Source organism: Hyla sarda, chromosome 3 (genome assembly GCF_029499605.1).
Source record: "Hyla sarda isolate aHylSar1 chromosome 3, aHylSar1.hap1, whole genome shotgun sequence".
NCBI lineage: Eukaryota > Metazoa > Chordata > Amphibia > Anura > Hylidae > Hyla > Hyla sarda.
The window spans coordinates 430,694,440-430,718,368 of record NC_079191.1 but is presented as its reverse complement, the minus strand read 5'-3'; the positions used below and the strand labels follow the sequence as shown (position 1 = coordinate 430,718,368).

Sequence of the window (23,929 nt, the reverse complement as noted above, 5' to 3'; positions counted from 1 at the left end):
TTGTTGATGCTGGACTTAAGATGTGTTTTTGGACTGATTGTTGCACTTCTTTGTGAATGCAATGCAGAAGAGACGAAGATGGTAGCCATCAGTAGTCTCTACATCCACATGCGCTTTGATCTTGGTCCACCGTTTCTTTATAACAACTAAGCCCTTTAACAATCTGGGGGCTACTGGCCCTTTAAGTGGCTTCGGGGGTTGCTGCAACGGCTTGGTCAGGGCTGGCTGGGACCCCCCCATGTGATCCTTCCCCACTATGCTGCAGCTCTCAAGGGGCGCTGCTGGATGAAGGATAAAGATAAAGGATGAATTTCCCCCCCCCCCCCCCCGGCCCCAGCGACTTACTTTGCACAATCGTTGACGTATGCAGAGTCTGCGCAGCAGCCGGTGCTTGTGCGGGACTTCTGGAGCCGGGCGCAGCCACTGGGATTCGCTGTACAGCTGCGCCCAGGAAACTTCCTGCTTCTGTCCCCTCGGTAACGGGCTCTGCACCACTTCTTTCACTGGTCAACCCCCCAAAATGGCCGCTAGCCGGAAGGACGTCATCAGCGGGGCCTGGGACCGGAAGTGACTGAGCGGTGCATCCTCTTCATTCCCCCCCCCAGCAACAAGGGGCAGACCTTTCGAGTTCCACCTCGGACTGGACACAGCAACATGATCCCCACGCCAGGGGCGGGACGCTGGCTTTGGCAGGAACCTTTTGCTTGCTTCTCAATCAACTGGTTAACCCTTTCAGGTACAACGGCAGACATTTTGGCTCGTAGCATAGCTTCAGTTCTGATTTTGCACATTGTCGGTTTAGCTTTTACAGGCTTTCCAATAATACATGTTACGCCGAGCGCTCCGGGTCCCCGCTCCTCCCCGGAGCGCTCGCTTCACTCTCCCCGCTGCAGCGCTCCGGTCACATCCTCTGACCCGGGGCGCTGCGATTCCGCTGCCAGCCGGGGTGCGATTCGCGATGCGGGTAGCGCCCGCTCGCGATGCGCACCCCGGCTCCCGTACCTTACTCGCTCTCCGTCTGTTCTGTCCCGGCGCGCGCGGCCCCGCTCCCTAGGGCGCGCGCGCGCCGGGTCTCTGCGATTTAAAGGGCCACTGCGCCGCTGATTGGCGCAGTGGTTCCAATTAGTGTGTTCACCTGTGCACTTCCCTATATCACCTCACTTCCCCTGCACTCCCTTGCCGGATCTTGTTGCCCTTGTGCCTAGTGAAAGCGTTCCCTTGTTTGTTCCTAGCCCGTGTTCCAGACCTCCTGCCGTTGCCCCTGACTACGATCCTTGCTGCCTGCCCCGACCTTCTGCTACGTCCGACCTTGCCTTTGTCTACTCCCTTGTACCGCGCCTATCTTCAGCAGTCAGAGAGGTTGAGCCGTTGCTAGTGGATACGACCTGGTCACTACCGCCGCAGCAAGACCATCCCGCTTTGCGGCGGGCTCTGGTGAAAACCTGTAGTGACTTAGAACCGGTCCACTAGCACGGTCCTCACCAATCCCTCTCTGGCACAGAGGATCCACCTCCTACCAGCCGGGATCGTGACAGTAGATCCGGCCATGGATTCCGCTGAGGTGCCGCTGTCAAGTCTTGCCGACATTTTCACGATGATCACCCAACAAAATCACCAGCTGGCATACTTGTCCTCCGTGGAACAGCAACTGAAGTCACAGTTACAGCAGCTGCTGCCACTGACACAGCAGCTGCAACTGCAACAACCATCTCCTCCGCCGTCTCCTGCAACTCCTCCGCAGCGTCCGGCCATGGATTCCGCTGAGGTGCCGCTGTCAAGTCTTGCCGACATTTCCACGATGATCACCCAACAAAATCACCAGCTGGCATACTTGTCCACCGTGACACAGCAACTGAAGTCACAGTTACAGCAGCTGCAACTGCAACAACCATCTCCTCCGCCGGCTCCTGCAACTCCTCCGCAGCAACCGGCCGCTCCTAACCCCTGCTTGTCTCTGCCGGACAAATTTGATGAGGACTCTAGACTCTGCCGTGGTCTCCTTTCTGGAAAGGCCTTGTCTGGGGCCACACCACTCTGGGACCGCAATGATCCTGCCACAGCCACAGTCCAGTCCTTCTCCGCTGAGGTCCGTGGTGTCTTCGAGGAGCCTGCCCGAGCTTCTTCTGCCGAGACTGCCCTGCTGAACCTGGCCCAGGGTGTTTCTTCCGTTGGCGAGTACGCCATTCAGTTCCGTGCTCTTGCTTCCGAGTTGTCCTGGAATAGTGAGGCTCTCTGCGCGACCTTTAAAAAAGGCCTATCCAGCAACATTAAAGATGTTCTGGCCGCACGAGAAACTCCTGCTAACCTACATGAACTCATTCATCTTGCCACTCGCATTGACATGCGTTTTTCCGGATGGCGTCTGGAGCTCCGCCTGGATATGGACTTTGTTCGCACGAGGCGTTTTTTCTCCCCGGCTCCTCTCTCCTCTGGTCCTCTGCAAACCGTTCCTGTGCCTCCCGCCGTGGAGGCTATGCAGGTCGACCGGTCTCGCTTGACACCTCAAGAGAGGACACGACGCCGCATGGAGAATCTTTGCCTGTACTATGCCGGTACCGAACACTTCCTGAAGGATTGTCCTATCCGTCCTCCCCGCCTGGAAAGACGTACGCTGACTCCGCACAAAGGTGACACAGTTCTTGATGTCAACTCTGCTTCTCCACGCCTTACTGTGCCTGTGCGGATATCTTCCTCTACCTTCTCCTTCTCTACTATGGCCTTCTTGGATTCCGGATCTGCAGGAAATTTTTTTTTGGCCTCTCTTATCAACAGGTTCAACGTCCCTGTGACCAGTCTCGCCAGACCCCTCTACATCAATTGTGTTTACAATGAAAAATTGGACTGTCTCGTGCGTTACCGCACGGAACCCCTCCTAATGTGCATCGGACCTCATCACGGAAAAATTGAGTTTTTTTTCCTCAGGTTCTTTGGCCCCAAGAAGAGGGGGAGACCCAAGGGGGGGGGTACTGTTACGCCGAGCGCTCCGGGTCCCCGCTCCTCCCCGGAGCGCTCGCTTCACTCTCCCCGCTGCAGCGCTCCGGTCACATCCTCTGACCCGGGGCGCTGCGATTCCGCTGCCAGCCGGGGTGCGATTCGCGATGCGGGTAGCGCCCGCTCGCGATGCGCACCCCGGCTCCCGTACCTTACTCGCTCTCCGTCTGTTCTGTCCCGGCGCGCGCGGCCCCGCTCCCTAGGGCGCGCGCGCGCCGGGTCTCTGCGATTTAAAGGGCCACTGCGCCGCTGATTGGCGCAGTGGTTCCAATTAGTGTGTTCACCTGTGCACTTCCCTATATCACCTCACTTCCCCTGCACTCCCTTGCCGGATCTTGTTGCCCTTGTGCCTAGTGAAAGCGTTCCCTTGTTTGTTCCTAGCCCGTGTTCCAGACCTCCTGCCGTTGCCCCTGACTACGATCCTTGCTGCCTGCCCCGACCTTCTGCTACGTCCGACCTTGCCTTTGTCTACTCCCTTGTACCGCGCCTATCTTCAGCAGTCAGAGAGGTTGAGCCGTTGCTAGTGGATACGACCTGGTCACTACCGCCGCAGCAAGACCATCCCGCTTTGCGGCGGGCTCTGGTGAAAACCTGTAGTGACTTAGAACCGGTCCACTAGCACGGTCCTCACCAATCCCTCTCTGGCACAGAGGATCCACCTCCTACCAGCCGGGATCGTGACAATACACAGCACAGTTTTCTTCACGGCCCCCTCTCCTTTATCAGCGCCACGGTCGAAGCACATTACAAAGTGCCATACAGTTTTCTGGCGCAAACTTTTTCACATCGGCATGCGATTTTTCTTGGAAACAATTCAGACTCAGACTAGGGGAAAGGATTTGTGGCTTTATGGTTAAGGCACACACCCGTATCCTGTTCGTGATGCCAAAGTTTGTGGTGCACCAAGGGGGTGCGATGAGAGGTGGATGGGGCAGATGTTATAGCCCAGGGGCAGATGGTGTTAACCCCTAAATGTTTGTGACGCCAGGGCGTGGTTTTAACTGAGAACCACATGAACGGTAGCACCGCTAGTCCTAGTTTAGGCAGGGCAAATAATAGTCCAAGGCCAGGTTAGGGTTAACGGTAGCTTTACTGAGGTAGACAGATGGTACAGTCCTTACAGCTAGGCCAGGATCCCAGAGAGATGACCAGTAACACAGGGGGACCTCACAGCTTGCTGGGACTTGCATTGACTTGATAGACTTTAGGACAGCCACGCTGACTAGAATAGACTTGACTTGACTGAAGATTAGTACCACCCCCTCTTATAAAGGGCCCCCCCTGAACAAAGAGCCCATAGGCTAGCTGGGGTCATCTGGTGCTCTCTGGGTAACAAAACATGTGACTTTAACATGTGACAATTACCATGTGACCATTTCAAAGGTCCATTACACATAACATGCAATTATACAGATTATAGGGGTACAGTACAGGTGAGCCCTGGGGACGTGCAGGGACTCAAGCTGATAGGACTGTGAGATGTATATCCAGTACTGGGACATCACAATTGCGCATAGCAACCACATTCCACTGCTGCTTGTTGCTTTTTAATCTATTTATTTATTTTTCATTCAGTTGTTGCAATCTACCATATACCTTATTGATTTTTTCCGTGAAGTTTGATCACATGACCAGGTTGGCCATACATGACGTGACGTACAGCCTTTAATTTTCCAAAACTGCATTTTCACATATGGCGTTTCCCCCCCCCCCCCCCCCCCCCCCTGCAACTTTTGGCTGGCGATTTTTTTTTTTTTACCTAAAAATAAAGGCGCAAAAAAAAAAATACATTTGGAAGATGACGGTGACGGGACTGGGACGAGTACACAGAATATTCTGTGGGGGATGTGTGGGTGAGTGACAGGTGGACGGGTGCACCTGGTTCGTCGGGGTGTCACCGATGCTGTTCACCCCCAAACCCCCCCCCCCCGGAGAGGGGAAGGAGAGGGGAAGCAGAGTTCCGGCTGTCATTTTTACTCATCGGACCCCCACAATTGTGCTGCAGGTGGTCCAATGAGTAAACACAAGCACCGCAACTGCTTTAGATCAGTATTGATCACGGTATCTGAAGGGTTAATAGCAGGTATCTCAGCGTGATTGCTGATGTCCGCCATTGCCAGTGAGGTCCCAGTTGCTGTATATAAGGATTCATAGTCTGAATGCCACTTTTATGTTCATCCTGGTAAGTTAGGTTCCAGTCCGCCACAATGTATATTTACCTCCAATGTCGTTAAGGGGTTAAAAGATGTCACCCAGGAATAGTCACTTATACAAACATTAATTACCTAAGCGTTACAATCACATGTATAGCATTCATGTAATCACCCACAGTAGCAAGCGCTATCCATCAGACCATGTAGTATATCTTACTGGGGAAATATCAATGTTGTGTAAGCTGATTGGGACCACTATGCGGGGTTCCGATCAGCTTACCTGACGGCCGGAGGGCTCCTACCTGCCTCCATGCCATCTGATGTCTTCTCTGCTGCTCTGGCCTGCGCAGATAACACTGATCAATGTTGTGTAATAGCCCAGCATTGAACAGTGTTAGCAATCTAAAAATTCCATGTTATAGGGACTAAAAAAAAAGTGTAAAAAATAATTAAAATAAAAAATGTGCATAAATCCCCCCGCTCCCAGAATAAAAAATTTCATCACTTTCTCTTTTCCTATTTGTCAAATAACATAATGCAAACAAAAATAAACATATGTAGTATTTCTGTGTGTGTAAATGTCCGTACTAGTAATATATAACATCAATTAAATCGGATGGTCAATGGCGTAGACGTAAAAAAAAAAAAAATACTAAAGTCAAGAATTGCAGATATTTGGTCACTTCATAGACCAGAATTTTTTTTTATAAAAAGCGACCAGAAAGTCCCATCAAAACAAAGATGGTACCGATACGAACTACAAATCCCAGCACATAAAATGACCCTCATGTAGCCCCGTATACAGAAAAATAAAAAAGTTATAGGGACCAGGAAAGGAAAATTTTAAATATACCAAATTTCATACAAAAAGTTATAATTCTTTTAAAGTAGTAAAGTGTGGTGTCCCGGTACAGTATTGCATACAGTACCTAGTGTAGAGGTCCCCAAAGTCAGAGTAACTACGTTCAGGTAGGGTTCCTCAGGTGGGACAGCCCCTAGTCGCCTCTCCTAAAGTCTATCTTTAATAATAATAAATGTATATATTAATAATTATATATATGTTTTATAGTAATGTATAGTACTTACCTTGTTCAGCGTCGCAGGACCTTCTGTCATGTGACCATGCTAGTAACCTCTATGGTATGTTGCAGGACCTTAGGAGGTCCTTGGGTCACGTGTTACCCACAAATCTCTGTAAAGGTTATTGACATCAGTTTGGACCAATTAGCATTAGTCCAGCCCCTGCCCATATAAGGGAGCTGCGTCCAATTATCACTCTCTTGGGTTGCTGCTCTCATGGATGCCGCACTGACAGGACGGTGTGCTACGCAACTTTCAAAGATACGATAGGCCTCAAAACATACGGCCTCAGCAGAACCAAAAATCGTGAGTTCAAGTCTAATTCCTGTTAATGCTAGCGTGACTACTGGACCGCAACTAATTCCCCTAAATCCAGTGGAACAGCGCAAAAGACTAAAAGACTCTTAAAGCTAAAGTCCCAACCATTGTCAATCTCCAAAGGAAGCTATTGTTATGATAAGAGACTGTTATGTTGTTGAAGTGTACAGAAAATCTTCAGTAAAGTTAACGCTGTTTACAGAAGCTTTCCGGTTGTGGACAATCCATTATTACTACCTACCTCAAACCTATTATCATCTCCCTCCCTATTGTTCCTGGGAAGGGCAGGGTAGGAAAAGCTTTATTGAGGAGCCCTCACCCTGGCGTCACGAATAGCAAGGGTTAACAAGCACCCTTTAATAACTGCACAGCTACACTCCCCATACCCTACACCCCCAGGCTATCACAAAAGTAAAACAAAACCTATACAAATTGGGTATCCTTGTAATCGGATGGAGCAACAGAATAAAGATAACTGCGTAGAAATGAAACCCCCAAAGTTGCCAAATGGCTTTTATTTTTCAATTTAGGTTTTGTGGTAGATTTTGTGGTAGATTTTGCTTTCTTAACAAAGTAAAATTGGTGGAACAAAAAAACAAGCCCTCATATAGGTCTGCAGGTGGAAAATTGAAAGTGTTATGATTTTTAAAAGGTGAGGAGGGAAAAAAAAGTGCAAAACTAAAAAAAAAATACCCTATACCCTTGAAGGGGTACTTTGCTGGTCAACTGGTGCCAGAGAGTTAAACAGAATTCTATATGAATTCTATAAAAAAAAATCGTTATCCTTCCAGTACTTATCAGCTGCTGTATGCTCCACAGGAAGTTCTTTACTGTTTGAATTTCCTTTCTGTCTGACCACAGTGCTCTCTGCTGACACCTCTGTCCATGTCAGGAACTGTCCAGAGCTGGAGCAAATCCTCATAACAATCCCCCCCCCCCGCTCTGCACAGTTCCTAAAATGGACAGAGGGGTCAGCAGAGAGCACTGTGGTCAGACAAGAAGGAAATTCAAACAGAAAAGAACTTCCTGTGTAACATACAGCAGTTGATAAGTACTGGAAGGATTAAGATTTTTAAATAAAAGTAATTTACAAATCTGTTTAACTTTCTGGCATCAGTTGATAAAAAAAATAAATAAATAAATAAAATATATATATATATATATATATATATATATATATGTTTTCCAGCAGAGTACCCCTTTACCCTCTTGGGGATGTAGGGCATATGCGCTCTATCCTCCATCCTTAACCACATAGGGACCCAGGGAGTACAGGTACGCCTTTGGTCCCTGGTACTTAAGGACCCAGGGCGTACATGTACGCCCGTGGGAATTTCAGTGACCGCCGCGCGCCGGGCGGGGACCACACTGGGGTGACTGCTGTTATCGATCAGTAGGCACCCCGCGCAAATGCCCAGGGGGGTCAACAGACCCCCTATGTCGGCAGTCGGCGCATATCGCAAGTGAATTCACACTTGTGATTTGCGCCTATTCCGGGTCATACGGGTCTATGGTGACCCGGAATATAAGGGGGATTGCGGTTGTCCAAGACACCTACGATCCCCCTGAAGGGATAGGAGTGAGGTGGCAGGGGCGCTACCCCTCCTATCCCTGCTATTGGTCGTCAGAAGCGACGACCAATAGCAGATGGGGGGCGGGGAGGTTAACTTTCCTTTTTCCCCGATCTGCCCACCCACAATAGGCAGGGCAGGACGGGGAAACCGACAGGGACCGGCGCCGAAGTCCACTCACCCATCGGCGACGGCAGCGGGCTGCAATCGGGACGGGGATCGGTGGAAAAAGAGGACGGCGATGCGACTCCCTGGATCCTACGGAAGCCGGTGAGTTGCCTAGCAACATCTGGAGTGCTACAGTATGAGACCACTATACAGTTGTGTCTATACTGTAGCCCTCCCGATGTTGCAAAACTAAAACTCCCAGCATGCCCAGACAGCTTTTTGCTGTGTGGGCATGCTGGGATTTGCAGTTTTGCAACAGCTGAAGGGCTACAGTTTGGAGATCACTGTGCAGTGGTCTCTAACTGTAGCCCTCCAGATGTTGCAAAACTGCAAATCCCAGCATGCCCAAACAGCAAACAGCTGTCTCGGCATGCTGGGAGTTGTAGTTGAGTACCTCCAGCTGTTGCATAACTACATCTCCCAACATGCACTTCGGCGATCAGTACATGTTGGGAGTTGTAGTTTTGCAACAGCTGGAGGCACACTGGTTGGAAAATACTGAGTTAGATAACTGAAGGTTTGCCTCCAGCTGTTGCAAAAGTACAACTCCCAGCATGCACGGTCTGTCAGTAATGCTGGGAGTTTTAGTTTTGAAATAGCTGGAGGTTTGCCCCCCCCATGTGAATGTACAGGGTACATTCACACAGGCAGGTTTACAGTAAGTTTTCTGCTTCAAGTTTGGGCTGCGGGAAACTCACCGTAAACGCTCGTCAGTGTGAATGTACCCTAAAAACACTACACTACACTACACTAACACATAATAAAGGGTAAAACACTACATATACACCCCCTTACACTGCCCGGGGGGGGCAGTGTAAGGGGGTGTATATGTAGTGTTTTACCCTTTATTATGTGTTAGTGTAGTGTAGTGTAGTGTTTTTAGGGTACATTCACACTGACGGGCCCCAATAAAAATGAAAAACATATTGTACGGCAGTGTTTCCAAAACAGAGCCTCCAGCTGTTGCAAAACAACAACTCCCAGCATTTCTGGACAGCCACTGACTGTCCAGGCATGCTGGGAGTTTAGCAACAGCGCGAGTAGAATACCCCTATGTCCACCCCTAAGCAATCCCCATGTAGTCCTCAAATGCACATGGCGCTCTCTCACTTCGGAGCCCTGTCGTACTTCAAGGAAACAGTTTAGGGCCACATATGGGGTATCTCCGTATTCGGGAGAAATTGCACTTCAAATTTTGGGGGGCTTTTTTCCTTTTACCCCTTATGAAAAGGAAAAGTTGGGGGCAACACCAGCCTGTTAGTGTAAAAAAAAAAATTACACTAACATGCTGGGGTACATTTTCTCCCATTACCCTTTGTAAAAATGATAAATTTGGGGAAAAAACTGCACTTTAGTGACAAATTTTTTTTTTTCATTTACACATCCAACTTTAACGAAAAGTCGTCAAACACCTGTGGGGTGTTAAGGCTCACTGTACCCCTTGTTACATGCCTTGAGGGTGTAGTTTCCAAAATGGTATGCCATGTGGGGGTTTTCTGCTGTTCTGGCACCATAGGGGCTTCCTAAATGTGACATGCCCCCCAAAAAACATTTCAGCAGAACTCACTCTCCAAAATCCCATTGTTGCTCCTTCCCTTCCGTGCCCTCTACTGCGAACACTTGACATCCACATATGAGGTATTTCCTTACTCGAGAGACATTGGGTAACACATTTTGGGGGGATTTTTCTTCTATTACCCCTTCAAAAACAAAAAAATTCTAAAACTGGGTCTACAAGAACATGCGAGTGTAAAAAATGAAGATTTTGAATTTTCTCCTTCACTTTGCTGCTATTCCTGTGAAACACCTAAAGGGTTAAAGGACAGCTGCAGCGGTATGACACTTATTCCCTATCCACAGGATAGGGGATAAGTGTTTGATTGCGGGGGGTCTGACCGCTGGGATCCCCCTCGATCTCCCTAACGGGGCGCCGCCATTAGCGCTCATGGTGACGATGACGCCCCGTCTCCTCCCCGTCCCCATACAGTTCTATGGGGGAGAGGGGGAGGCACGAATGCTGCCTCTCCCATAGAGATGTATGGAGGAGGCGTGCCGGCTACAACGTCATGCTGCGGCTGGCACGCCCCCTGCACGGGACAGCTGCGGCCCCGTACAGGAGATCACAGGAGGTCCCAGCGGTCGGACCCCCGCGATCAAACACTTATCCCCCCTGTGGATAGAGGATAAGTGTTAATCATGCTGCAGATGTCCTTTAACCCCTTAACGACGCATGACGTATATTTACGTCCTGCGCCGGCTCCCGCGATATGAAGCGGGATCGCGCCGCGATCCCGCATCATATCGCGTGGGTCCCGGTGCTAATCAACGGCCGGGACCCGCGGCTAATACCACACATCGCCGATCGCGGCGATGTGCGGTATTAACCCTTTAGAAGCGGCGGTCAAAGCTGACCGCCGCTTCTAAAGTGAAACTGAAAGTATCCCGGCTGCTCAGTCGGGCTGTTCGGGACCGCCGCGGTGAAATCGCGGCGTCCCGAACAGCTGATCGGACACCGGGAGGGCTCTTACCTGCCTCCTCGGTGTCCGATCGACGAATGACTGCTCCGTGCCTGAGATCCAGGCAGGAGCAGTCAAGCGCCGATAATGCTGATCACAGGCGTGTTAATACACGCCTGTGATCAGGATGAGAGATCAGTGTGTGCAGTGTTATAGGTCCCTATGGGATAACAATGATCAGTATAAGAGATCAGTGTGTGCAGTGTTATAGGTCCCTATGGGACCTATAACACTGCAAAAAAAAAGTTTAAAAAAAGTGTTAATAAAGGTCATTTAACCCCTTCCCTAATAAAAGTTTGAATCACCCCCCTTTTCCCATAAAAAAAATAAAAGTGTAAAAAAAAATAAAAATAAACATATGTGGTATCGCCGCGTGCGTAAATGTCCGAACTATAAAAATATATCATTAATTAAGCCGTACGGTCAATGGCGTACGCGCAAAAAAATTCCAAAGTCCAAAAAAGCGTATTTTGGTAACTTTTTATAACATTAAAAAATGAATAAAAAGTGATCAAAATGTCAGATCAAAACAAAAATCATACCAATAAAAACTTCAGATCACGGCGCAAAAAATGAGTCCTCATACCGCCCCGTACGTGGAAAAATAAAAAAGTTATAGGGGTAAGAAGATGACATTTTTAAACGTATAAATTTTCCTGCATGTAGTTATGATTTTTTCCAGAAGTGCGACAAAATCAAACCTATATAAGTAGGGTATCATTTTAACCGTATGGACCTACAGAATAATGATAAGGTGTAATTTTTACCGAAATGTGCACTGCGTAGAAACGAAAGCCCCCAAAAGTTACAAAATGGCGTTTTTTTTTCGATTTTGCACAATGATTTTTTTTTCCGTTTCGCCGTGCATTTTTCGGTAAAATGACTAATGTCACTGCAAAGTAGAATTGGCGACGCAAAAAATAAGCCATAATATGGATTTTTAGGTGGAAAATTGAAAGGGTTATGATTTTTAAAAGGTAAGGAGGAAAAAACAAAAGTGCAAAAACGGAAAAACCCTGAGTCCTTAAGGGGTTAACACACTTACTGAATGTCATTTTGAATACTTTAGGGGGTGCAGTATTTATAATGGGGTCATTTATGGGGTATTTCTAATATGAAGACCCTTCAAATCCACTTCAAACCTGAACTGGTCCCTGAAAAATTGTGAGTTTGGAAATTTTGTGAAAAATCGGAAAATTGCTGCTGACCGTTGAAGCCCTCTGGTGTCTTCCAAAAGTAAAAACTCATCAATTTTATGATGCAAACATAAAGTAGACATATTGTATATGTGAATCAATGTATAATTTATTTGGAATATCCATTTTCCTTACAAGCAGAGAGCTTCAAAGTTATAAAAATGCAAAATTTTCAATTTTTTCATCAAATTTTGGAATTTTTCACCAAGAAATTATTCAAGTATCGGCAAAATTTTACCACTAACATAAAGTAGAATATGTCACGAAAAAACTATCTCGGAATCAGAATAAAAGGTAAAAGCAACTTGGTTAACAACTTGCAAAGTGGTTAACAACTTATCCCCTATCCTAAGGATAGGGGATAAGTTTGAGATCGTGGGGGGTCCGACCGCTGGGGCCCCCCGCGATCTCCTGTAAGGCGCCCCGACAGCCCGCGGGAAGGGGGCGTGTCGACCTCCGCACGAGGCGGCGGCCGACACGCCCCCCTCAATACAACTCTATGGCAGAGCCGAAGCGCTGCCTTCGGCAATCTCCGGCTCTGCCATTGAGATGTATTGAGGGGGCGTGTCGGCCGCTGCTTCGTGCGGAGGTCGTCACCCGCTATCTGTCCGGAGAGCCGGGGCCCCGTACAGAGAGATCGCAGGGGGCCCCAGCGGTCGGACCCCCCGCGATCTCAAACTTATCCCCTATCCTTAGGATAGGGGATAAGTTTTTCACCACTGGACTACCCCTTTAATGTTTAAAGTGAAAGTGGTCAGATGTGCAAAAAATGGCCGGGTCCTTAAGGTATAAATGGGTCCTTAAGGGGTTAAGGACTCAGGGCGTACCTGTACGTCCTGGTCCAGTTTAAGGGGTTTAAACTGTTCTCACCGGCAGAGAACGGGTTAAACCTGGTGGATCCTGTTTGCTATGGGCAGCCAGCACCCATGTCTAATGCCGGGCACGGCCGATCCAGCCCAAAATTAACCCTTTAGACACCTCGATCAAAGTAAAAGAATCCTGGCAGCTCAGAGGAGCTTATCGGGACTATCGCGACAATATTGCGATGTCCCGATCAGCTTACCGGACGACGGGAGGGTCCTCACCTGCCTCTCCGTTGTCCGATGGGCGATGCCATGCCAGGCTAGTGCAGAAGAGCATCGGTTACACTGATCAATGCTGTGCAATGGCATAACACTGATCGGTGTATGCATTCAGAAGATTGCATGTTGTAGTCCCCGATGGGGTTTAAAAAAAAAAAAAAAAGTGTAAAAAAAAAATGTCATCAAAGTACATTAACCCTTTTTCTCATTTTTTAAATAAAAGAAAGTAGTAAAGAATAAAAATAATCAAATGTGGTACCACCGTGTGCGTAAATGTTCGAACTATTAAATTATAAGCTTAGCTAAACCACATGGTTGATGGCGTAAACATTAAAAAATACCAAAGTCCCAAAAAAAAAAATATATATATATATATATATATACCAACAGCCACCCCAACCTCAGGTTGTGTGTGGTATTACAACTTGCCTCCATTCACTTCAATGCAACAGAGCTGCGATACCACACACAACCTGCGGACAGTGGGCGGCGCTGTTTCTCTATGCCCCTTGTGCGGCTCTCCTGCGCTGTTTATATCGAATGACAACTCCTTGTTTATTGCGGACACCTGGGGGAGGCGCCGGGAGCGGCGCGCTCCGATTGGCTGGCGTGGGCGAAGCTTGTTTTGTTGCTCTCGCGCCCAGCCACGCCCGCGTGTTGGCGGTGATTGGCCGGGACGCGGAGCCCGCACGCGCTGGCCACGCCTCCCGCTGTGACTGACAGCGGCTTTCCACCAATCGCCGTCGCGGGCAAGATTGTCTCGGGCGTCCAATGGCGGCGGATGACAGAGAAGGGGGCGTGGCCGGCTGTGTAGGGGGTTTGGTGAACGCCGCCTGGTAAACAGTGAGGACCTCGTGTGAGAGAGGAAGAGGAGCTGGGGCCTGCTGCTGCTGCTGCTGCGTGTGTGCACGGCGCTGTACGTATACCATGCATGCCACCTATGGGGCTGGAGGGAGGCGTGGAACTACAACTCTCAGCATGCCCTGACAGCCGGAGGCTGTCAGGGCATGCTGAGAGTTGTAGTTTCACGCCCATTGCCAGGTTGCAGGAAGGGGGTGTGGTGGAGGGCAGACCCTAAATACCTACATTGTAGCAGTGTATTCTATAGGATGGAAACTTTGTAGCAACAATGTAACAGCGCAAAGACGTTGGTGTTTGTATTAGCTTTACTCTTTTTCTATATGTATTATGTTTTATTTTATGTTCTATCTATATTATGCACCAGATGTCAGCAGCACAACTATGGGGAGGGTTGGAAATGTTCTATTGTATGGAGTATCGACAATAGTATATATATGTGTGTGTATATATAGATATATATTATAATATACGGGATGTCCCAATACCGTACTCGCCGATACCAATTACCGATACTTTTTTCAATGTCATGTGACAGTGTTTTTGCTTTCATGTTGTTTTTTTTTATTTTTTATATATTTATAAATTTTTGTATTTTTTTTTTTTTTTTTTTTTTTTTAAATGAGGGCTTTTTAATAAAAAAAAAAAAATGTGTCAAATTTGAAAAGGGGGTGATTTAAGATTTTTTTATTAGGGAAGGGGTGAATTCACATTTATTCTATAACATGCACTCTGTAGATGGCGTACACTGATCGATGCTCTGCCATAGCATAGCACTGATCAGCGTTAGGCTGCATTCACACGACGTTTTTGCAATAGAGTTCCCGTATCAGGTTTTTTTTTTTTAAATGAAAAATGGATTCCTCAAAGCCGGACTTAACTGTATCAAAATGTGTGTACAAATTTCAACCCTCTACGGGTTAAAAATCGTATACGGTTTGAAAAGTGATGTCCGGCTGCATCCGTTTTTTTTAAGAAGGGGGGGAAAAAGAATAATTTTTTTTTTTTTTTTTTTTTTTTTACTTTTCACTCCATTTTGAATAAAGTTTCACTTGTTTGATTGAAATGCCAAGAAAAAAAAAAACCCGTGCAAAGTCAAAAACCGGATGGAACCGTACGCACATACAGTTCTGTACGGTTCCCATTGACTCCCATTAAAAAAAATAAAAATAAAAAAAAGATACTGTTTAATACAGTTTTTCACCTGGACCAAAAAAAAAAGACGTGGTAGACCACAGTTTTGGATACGGGTAAAAAAAACGTATGACGCAAAACGGACTAAACCGGATGATGCGTTTGACACACGGTTTACAATGTTAAGTCAATGCATACGGTTTTCTATACGGTTCTGTATGTTTTTTTAGCTTGATACGTATACGGGAACTGTATATAGCAAAAACGTGTTGTGCGTGCAGCGTTATCGGCGCTACTTTACTACTGCCTGCAGGTGGCCTACCGCACCTCCATGGTATCTGCTGGCGGGAGTCACGCCAGCAGGTATCAGGGACACTTGCACAAGTACTTGTGCAAATCTCCAGTATCAGTCCCGATACCAGTATCTGTATCAGGATATCCCAAATATATAGTATGTAATGTGGGGACGCACTAAAAATGCTAACGTATTTGCCTGATATGTACACTAAACTCTAGTGGGCGTGCATATACCTATTTCTAATTCATATATCTGTATAGTGTTATATATTTCAAAATATATATTAAAAATGTGGGGGATACACTTCAAAATGCTAATGTCTTTGCTAGATAGGTACATTCAGATAGAGCGAGCGTGCATATACCTATTCATAATCCACATATCGACCATAGTCTAGTAAATTGTGAGGATGCACTTAAGGTGCTTAAAGGGGTACTCCAGTGAAAAAAAAAAAAAAAAATTTTTATCAACTGGTGCCAGAAAGTTAAACAGATTTGTAAATTACTTCTATTAAAAAATCTTAATCCTTCCAGTACTTATTAGCTGCTGAATACCACAGTGGAAATTATTTTCCGTATGAAACACAGAGCTCTCTGCTGACATCTCTGTCCATTTTAGGAACTGTCCAGAGCAGCATATGTTTTCTATGGGGATTTTTTTTCCTATCCTGGACAGTTCCTAAAATGAACAGAGATGTCAGCAGAGAGCTCTGTGTTTCAAAAAGAAAATTAATTTCCGCTGTAGTATTCAGCAGCTAATAAGTACTGGAAGGATTAAGATTTTTTTTTTTTATAGAAGTAATTTACAAATCTGTTTAACTTTCTGGCACCAGTTGATTTAAAGGGTACCTCTCATCAAAAAAAAACTTTTGATATATTATAGATTAATGTATGCAGAATAACTTTACAATTGCATGTTATTAAAAAAAATAGGCTTCTTTCTATTTAATTTTCCACTTTGAAGAAATGACCACTAGGGGTCTCCCTACCAGTCCTGGCAGCAAGCATTTCAGACTCATGCTGGAGTCCTAAACACTACGAGCTGCCAGTCTGCTTTGTTCACAAAGGAGAACACTCAGAGCTGCCAGCCTGCTTTGTTCACAGCCTGTTTGGCTGTGAACAAAGCAGGCTGGCAGCTCTGAGTGTTTAGGACTCCAGCATGAGTCAGAAATGCTTGCTGCCAGGACTGATCGGGAAAAATACAATAGAAAGAAGCATATTTTTCATTAACATGCTATTGGAAAGTGATTCAACATTCATTCATCTAAAATATATCAAAAGTTTATTTGATGAGAGGTACCCTTTAAAAAAAAAAAAAAAAAAAAAAGTCTTTGTCAGGTATGTACATTCCACAATAGTGAGCGTGCATATACCTACATAAATCAGCATAGTACGTTTTATACTTTTATCAGTATAGAGAGAAATAAAGCTAATATCTGTATGAAAGAACAGTGTGAATGTCAAACTTTGGCAAAGGTCAAGGGTGACTATATCCTGATAATCCTGTGTCAACAATACTTCCTTTGTACACTGTATCCAAGCCAGAGATACAGTGTTCTTCCTTTTTTTTTTTTTTTTTTATACATTATTCTGAGGGTGTGCATGCATGTGACTTATAGGAATGCAGTCGTGTCCGGAGCTGTGAAACTACAACTCCCAGAGTGCCTGGCATGCTGGGAGTTGTAGTAGTTTCATGCCAACCACAGTAGCGAAGATTGCATTTGCAAAACAGGGGCCAACTGGAGGGAAGGGGTGTGAAAGGGGGCGCTGATGTTGTTCTAGATGAGTGTTTTCCAAACAGTGTGCCTCCGGCTGTTGCAAAACTACAACTCCCAGCATGCCCGGACAGCCAAAGGCTGTCCGGGCATGCTGGGAGTTGTAGTTTTGTAGCTGCTGGAGGCATCCTGATTGTCTTTTCCAGCTGATCTTGAACATTAGGACAGGAGGTTACATGTGGACTGACACATGAATGGCCCTGAGTTGCAATACCGTGCAGAACCTGTGGGACAATTGTGGCGCTGTTTTATTTTACTTTTGCGCAACATACACCCTAATTAAAAGTGAATATTGGGGGGGGGGGGGAGCAAATGAAGCGTGCATGCTCTTTGGCGGCACGGTGCTATGTCATGGGAAGTCTCTTACTGAGTGAATGGAGTGATAGTGGGCTGAGTGTGTGTGTCAGGGTCAGTTGTGATGGGTGGAGGTCTTGTTGGTCGGACCCTGACCGATCAAAGCCTTTATATGGGTGATGGATACCTTTTTTCATCTAAGGATAGTCCCATTAAAGGGGTACTCCACTGGAAAACTTTTTTTTTTTTTTTTTTCTGTTGCCAGAAAGTTAAACAGATCTGTAAATGACTTCTATTTAAAAATCTTAATCCTTCCAGTACTTATCAGCTGCTGTATGCTCGACAGGAAGTTCTTTTCTTTTTGAATTTCTTCTCTGTCTGACCACAGTGCTCTCTGCTGACACCTCTTTCCGTGTCCAGAACTGTTCAGAGCAGGATATATTTGCTAGAGATGAGCGAACTTACAGTAAATTCGATTCGTCATGAACTTCTCGGCTCGGCAGTTGATGGCTTTTCCTGCGTAAATTAGTTCAGCTTTCAGGTGCTCCCGTGGGCTGGAAAAGGTGGATACAGTCCTAGGAGACTCTTTCCTAGGACTGTATCCACCTTTTCCAGCCCACCGGAGCACCTGAAGGCTGAACTAATTTACGCAGGATAAGGCATCAACTGCTGAGCCGAGAAGTTCGTGACGAATCGAATTTACTGTAAGTTCGCTCATCTCTAATATTTGCTTTAGGGATTTGCTCCTACTCTGGACAGTTCCTGATATGGACAGAGGTGTCGGCAGAGAGCACTGTGGTCAGACAGAAAAGAACTTCCTGTGGAGCACACAGCAGCTAAGTACTGGAAGAATTAAGATTTTTAAATAGAAGTTTTCTTTTTTTTTTACAAATCTGTTTAACTTTCTGGCACCAGTTGATTTAAATTTTATGTTTTTCAGTGGAGTACCCCTTTAACTTCTTCTTTATTTCAGCTCACAGACTAAAGACCTCAGATGGATGTGACGCGTTTCGGTTGGACATGCCAACCTTAGTCATAGGTCTTGTGTCTGTGAGCCGAAATAAAGAAGTTAAGCATTTATCCGAGCTGACCTTGCTGGGCATTCCTTTCTTCATCATCCTGTGTATAAGACATGCAGTGACCTCCAGCTGCTGCAGGACTACAACTCCCATCATGCAACAGCTAGAGACAGCTTGGGATTCAGGACTGCTGCCATGTGGGTCTACTTTCTTCTGTGTTATGTGAGTGGGGCATTTATTTTAGACTGTAATGCAGTGTTCCTTAAAGGGGTACTGTGGTGCAGGACAACTTATCCCCTAGTCACATAAGTGTCTAAATGTGGGGGGTCCGACTGCTGGGACCCCCCGCAATCTCCTGCACGGCACCCTGCTCTTCTATGCTCTGTGCAAGGAGACTGTAGGCCAGTGTTTCCCAACCAGGGCGCCTCCGGCTGTTGCAAAACTACAACTCCCAGCATGCCCGGACAGCCGAAGGCTGTCCGGGCATGCTGGGAGTTTTAGTTTTGCAACAGCTGGAGGCACCCTGGTTGGGAAACACTGCTTTAGACCCCCCACACAAAGCGGTGTTCAACACGCCCCCCTTCCATGTATCTCTTTATCTTTGGCTTTTCCATAGAGATGTATGTAGGGGACCTACCAGTCTCCGCTCTGTCTCAGCTTAGTTCATGCGGATAGCGGGGTGCCGTGCAGTAGATTGTGAGGGTCCCAGTGTTTGAACCCCGCCCCCGTAATCAGGCAATAAATCCCCTATCCTTTGGCTAGGGGTATAAGTTGTCCTGCACCACTGTACTCCTTTTAAAGGGGTTCTCCACCATAAGGTGATTTTAGTCTCTACCCGGCAGACAGTAATGGACATGCTTAGGAAGGATCTGCGCTTGTCTTGGGGCTAAATGGCTATGTTGTGAGATTACCATAATACTGGGGCTAGCTTTCTGTGAACTTGTATTTCCTGTTTGACTTTTCTTCTCTTGCCTACAAATCCCATAATTCCATTTTCCTCCTTCCCACACATCATCCACCCCCACCCATTGAAACATAAATGAGCTGCATCCATTCAAAAGACCTGTGGTTTTCAATCAGGGTGCCTACAGCTGTTGCATTTGTTGCAGTTGATCTTTTTCCCACCCAGCGATCGCTCCACCCATTGAAGCAGACAGGCTCCCTGTCATAAGCTGACTAGTGATGTAATGTCTCGGCCGCATTGCAACCTGGGAAAAATCAGAGACAACAGTCATTTTGCATGCTGTTAAAAATAAATATTGGGGTGAAAATCACAGAAGAATTGTGAGAAAACCGTCACACACAGGTACAGACACTATATTATGGACTACACTAACTTTACAGCCCCTCTAGCATAGTCAAATAAAAAAAACAAATCCTGGAATACCCCTTTTTAACCTCTGGTTCTTCAGCTGTTGCAAAACTACAACCCCCAGCATGCCTTAAAGGCGTACTACCGTGGAAAACTTTTTTTTTTTTTTTCATAAATCAACTGGTGACAGAAAGCTAAACAGATTTGTAAATCACTTCTATTAAAAAAAATCTTAATCCTTCCAGTACTTTTTGGGGGCTGTATACTAAAGAGAAATCCAAAAAAGAAATGCATTTCCTGTGATGTCCTGACCACAGTGCTCTCTGCTGACCTCTGCTGTCCATTTTAGGAACTGTCCAGAGAAGCATATGCTTGCTATGGGGATTTTTCTCCAGTTCCTAAAATGGACAGCAGAGGTCAGCAGAGAGCACTGTGCTCAGGACATCACAGGAAATGCATTTCTTTTTTGGATTTCTCTTTAGTATACAGCCCCTAAAAAGTACTGGAAGGATTAAGATTTTTTAATAGAAGTGATTTACAAATCTGTTTAACTTTCTGGCACCAGTTGATAAAAAAAAAAAAAAAAAAAGTTTTCCATGGCAGTACCCCTTTAACTACTGGTCACTCACTCTTCAGCTGTTGCAAAACTACAACCCCCAGCATGCCCTGACAGCCAAGAGCCGCAGGTTTGGGGAAGCTTCCTGTTGTAGCACAGTGGTGCCTCTGTACAGGGTGTAGGGTGACCTTTTTGTGGCGGTTGTTGTTGTTTTTGATCACTGTTAGGAGTTGGTTGCATAAGCTTTGGCTGCTGAGAAGTTTTCCTGACTTGGCACAGGCTGCCCGAGCCGGAGGGAGTGTTGTGAATCTAGGACGCTCCATTGTCTGCTGTACTGGGACTCTGTGTTGCGGATCCTTCCTTTGCACAGTTGTAGGTGAATATAGAGATTGGGGGGGGGGGGGGGGGGGGGTGTTGATCCCGCTCTGGCAGTGCCCTCCTTTGCCAGCTTCTGTGTTACTACTGTTGAATACCGTCATTGTGACCTTGGCAGTGTGACCTTATTTATATCCAGCTTCGGGTATAGCTGTGTCATTCTGGACATAGAAGTGCATCGGGCACAGAACATGGTGCAGACTGTATAATGCCCTTGATGCCCTCGCCCATCACTCCGCAGCTGTCAATATTCTGCACCAAAAATGGTGTTCGTCTTAAAGGAAAACTGTAGTGATATATAATTTATTCCCTATCTGAAGCATAGGGGATAAGTTATAGATCGTGGGGGGTCCAAGCGCTGGGACCCCTGCTATCTCCTGTACGGGGCCCCCCGACAGTCCGCATGAAGGAATCGTTTCATCCCCACATGGCGCGACCGCTAACACGCCCCCTCCATGTATCTTTATAGGATATCCATGTATCTCCTGCGCATCCTTCGTATGGGGGGATACGTTTTTTTTTTTTTTTTCCATGATACTTGTCCTTTTAAATAATTTTGGCATGACTGCAACATTTTTATCTTCTTTCTAACTTTTTTAAAAATGTTATTAAAATTTTATTTACCGTATTTTTTGCCCTATAGGACGCACCAGCATATAACATGCACCCAATTTTAAAGGTGCAAAATCTAGAAAAAAAAAGATTCTGCACCCAACAGTGGTCTTCAATCTGCGGACCTCCAGATGTTGCAAAACTACTAGTTTTGCAACATCTGGAGGTCCGCAGGTTGAAGACCACTGGATAGAAGGTAGTACTCGCGTGTCCCCAACGCTCCGAACCCGTCACCCACTGCCCTGGATGTCGCTCCATTGCTGTCGCCGCGTCCTCGGGGTGTCCCCGACGCTCCGGATGTCATCTTCCCCGGGATCCACGCTTTCTGTCTCCGTCATCACGTCGCTACGCACGCCGCTCCTATTGGATGACGGGGATGGCGTGCGTGATGACGACGAAGGGGATCCCGGCACGGAGCAGACACCGAGGAGCCAGGTAAGGTCCCTCCCGGTGTCCTGTAAGCTGTTCGGGGATGCCGCAATTTCACCATGGCGGTCCCGAACAGCCCGACTTTCGCTTCAGACGCGGCGGTCAGCTTTGATCGCCACGTCTGAAGGGTTAATACAGGGCATCAACACGATCGGTGATGTCCTGTATTAGCCGCGGGTCCCCGGTCGTTGATGGCCGCAGGGACCGACCCGATAGGTGTGTTTTCGCCTTATAAGATGCACCAACTTCCCCCCCCCCCCCCAGTTTTGGGGAAGAAAGTGTGTGTCTTATACGGCGAAAAATACGGTAATTTTATTTAATTTGATTATAGATGTTTTAAAATACTTCAGTTTACATTTCAAAATTTCTACTAGCTGTCAGTGAATGGAAACCTTCTTTTTGGCATACGCATTTGTCAAGCCTTCATTTTCATGACTTATGCCTGTTATCCGTGATGGATGACATCCAGCTGAGGTTTTGTTACAATTGTATTCAATGAGCTTAAAGGAGTAATATAGTGAAAAATAACTTATCCACTATCCAAAGGATAGGGATAAGTTATAGATCGCTGGGATCTTACCACTGGGGGACCCCCCGCGATCTCCTGAATAGGGCCCCGGCAGTCTGCTGGAAGGGGGCATGCTTAGCGCCGCACGGTGCGCCGGCCAACACTCCCCCTCCATGTATCCCATAGAGACACATGGAGGGGGCGTGTCGGCAGCGGCTTCCTGCGGGGGCCCTATTCAGGAGATTGCGGGGGTCCCAGCGGTTAGATCCCCGCGATCTATAACTTATCCTTTTGGATAGGGGATAGGTAAGTTATTTTTCACTGCACTACTCCTTTAAAGGGGTATTCCAGGGAAAAACTTTTTTTTTTCATATCGTCTTGCTCCAGAAAGTTAAACAGATTTGTAAATTACTTCTATTAAAAAATCTTAATACTTTCAGTACTTATGAGCTGCTGAAGTTGAGTTGTTCTTTTCTGTCTAAGTGCTCTCTGATGACACCTGTCCTGGGAACTGTCCAGAGTAGAAGCAAATCCCCCATAGCAAACCTCTTCTACTCTGTGCAGTGGACAACTCTGTAGCACATAGCAGCTAAAAAGTACTAAAAGGATTAAGATTTTTTTTAATAGAAGTAATTTACAAATCTGTTAAACTTTCTGGCACCAGGTCATTAAAAAAAAAAAAAAAAAAAAAATATATATATTTCCACCGGAGTACCCCTTTAAAAGAGTAGTGCAATGAAAGATAACTTATCCCCTATCCAAAGGATCTCAACTAATCCCCACAGGACTCCACTAAAATTCACCAGTTCATTAAAAAAAAATAATAAAATTATAATAAAGTTTTTCCACTGGAGTACCCCTTCAACACAACAGTATCACAACTATCTTTGCGGGTGCTGCCCAACCAGTCTGACTCCGTTTGGTGCAAAACTACAACTCCCAGCATGCTAAGCAGCAGATATCATGGTCTGGGCAGTGGATGGGAGACCTACAGCAATGCACAGAGCAGTGTTTACTAACCAGGGTGCCTCTAACTGTTGCAAAACTACAACTCCCAGCATGCTAAGAGCAGTGTTTACTAACCAGGGTGCCTCTAACTGCAAAACTACAACTCCCAGCGTGCTAAGCAGCAGATATCATGGTCTGGGCAGTGGATGGGAGACCTACAGCAATGCACAGAGCAGTGTTTACTAACCAGGGTGCCTCTAACTGTTGCAAAACTACAACTCCCAGCATGCTAAGCAGCAGATATCATGGTCTGGGCAGTGGATGGGAGACCTACAGCAATGCACAGAGCAGTGTTTACTAACCAGGGTGCCTCTAACTGTTTTAAAACTACAACTCCCAGCATGCCCGGACAGCCTTTGGCTGTCCGGGCATGCTGGGAGTTGTAGTTTTAAAACAGCTGGAGACACCCTCGTTTGGAAAACACTGATAAAGCGCCAACAAATTCTGCAGCACTTCAATGCCAATAGAGACCATGTAATGTCTGTCAGTCGCTTTCTTGTCCAGAATATACGAAATGTCAAATAAATTTGCAAAGAAGACGATTTCAGCCAAAAAAGGAAGTAAAAAATCATTACATAACAACCCTGATATTTATTGCACAATAAAGCATGTAAACACTATATAGGAAATGGTGACCCCAAAAGCTTGCAATCTAATGGTTAGTGCTCCCCGTCCCC

The 23,929-nt window shown here is 46.4% G+C and overlaps 1 protein-coding gene across 3 annotated transcripts in view; it reads left to right on the top strand.

Moving 5' to 3' along the window:
- Positions 1–715: 715 nt before the first annotated feature.
- Positions 716–23,929, top strand: part of COQ8A (coenzyme Q8A) — an 85,292-nt gene continuing 62,078 nt past the window's right edge. Inside the window, exon 1 of one of the 3 annotated variants that reach the window (XM_056568487.1) lies at positions 716–736. The gene's annotated coding sequence lies outside the window, so the exon portion shown is untranslated. Of the gene's footprint in view, positions 737–13,820; positions 13,992–23,929 lie in introns of those variants that run through there. The other 2 variants (XM_056568486.1, XM_056568485.1) reach the window with 2 other exon arrangements.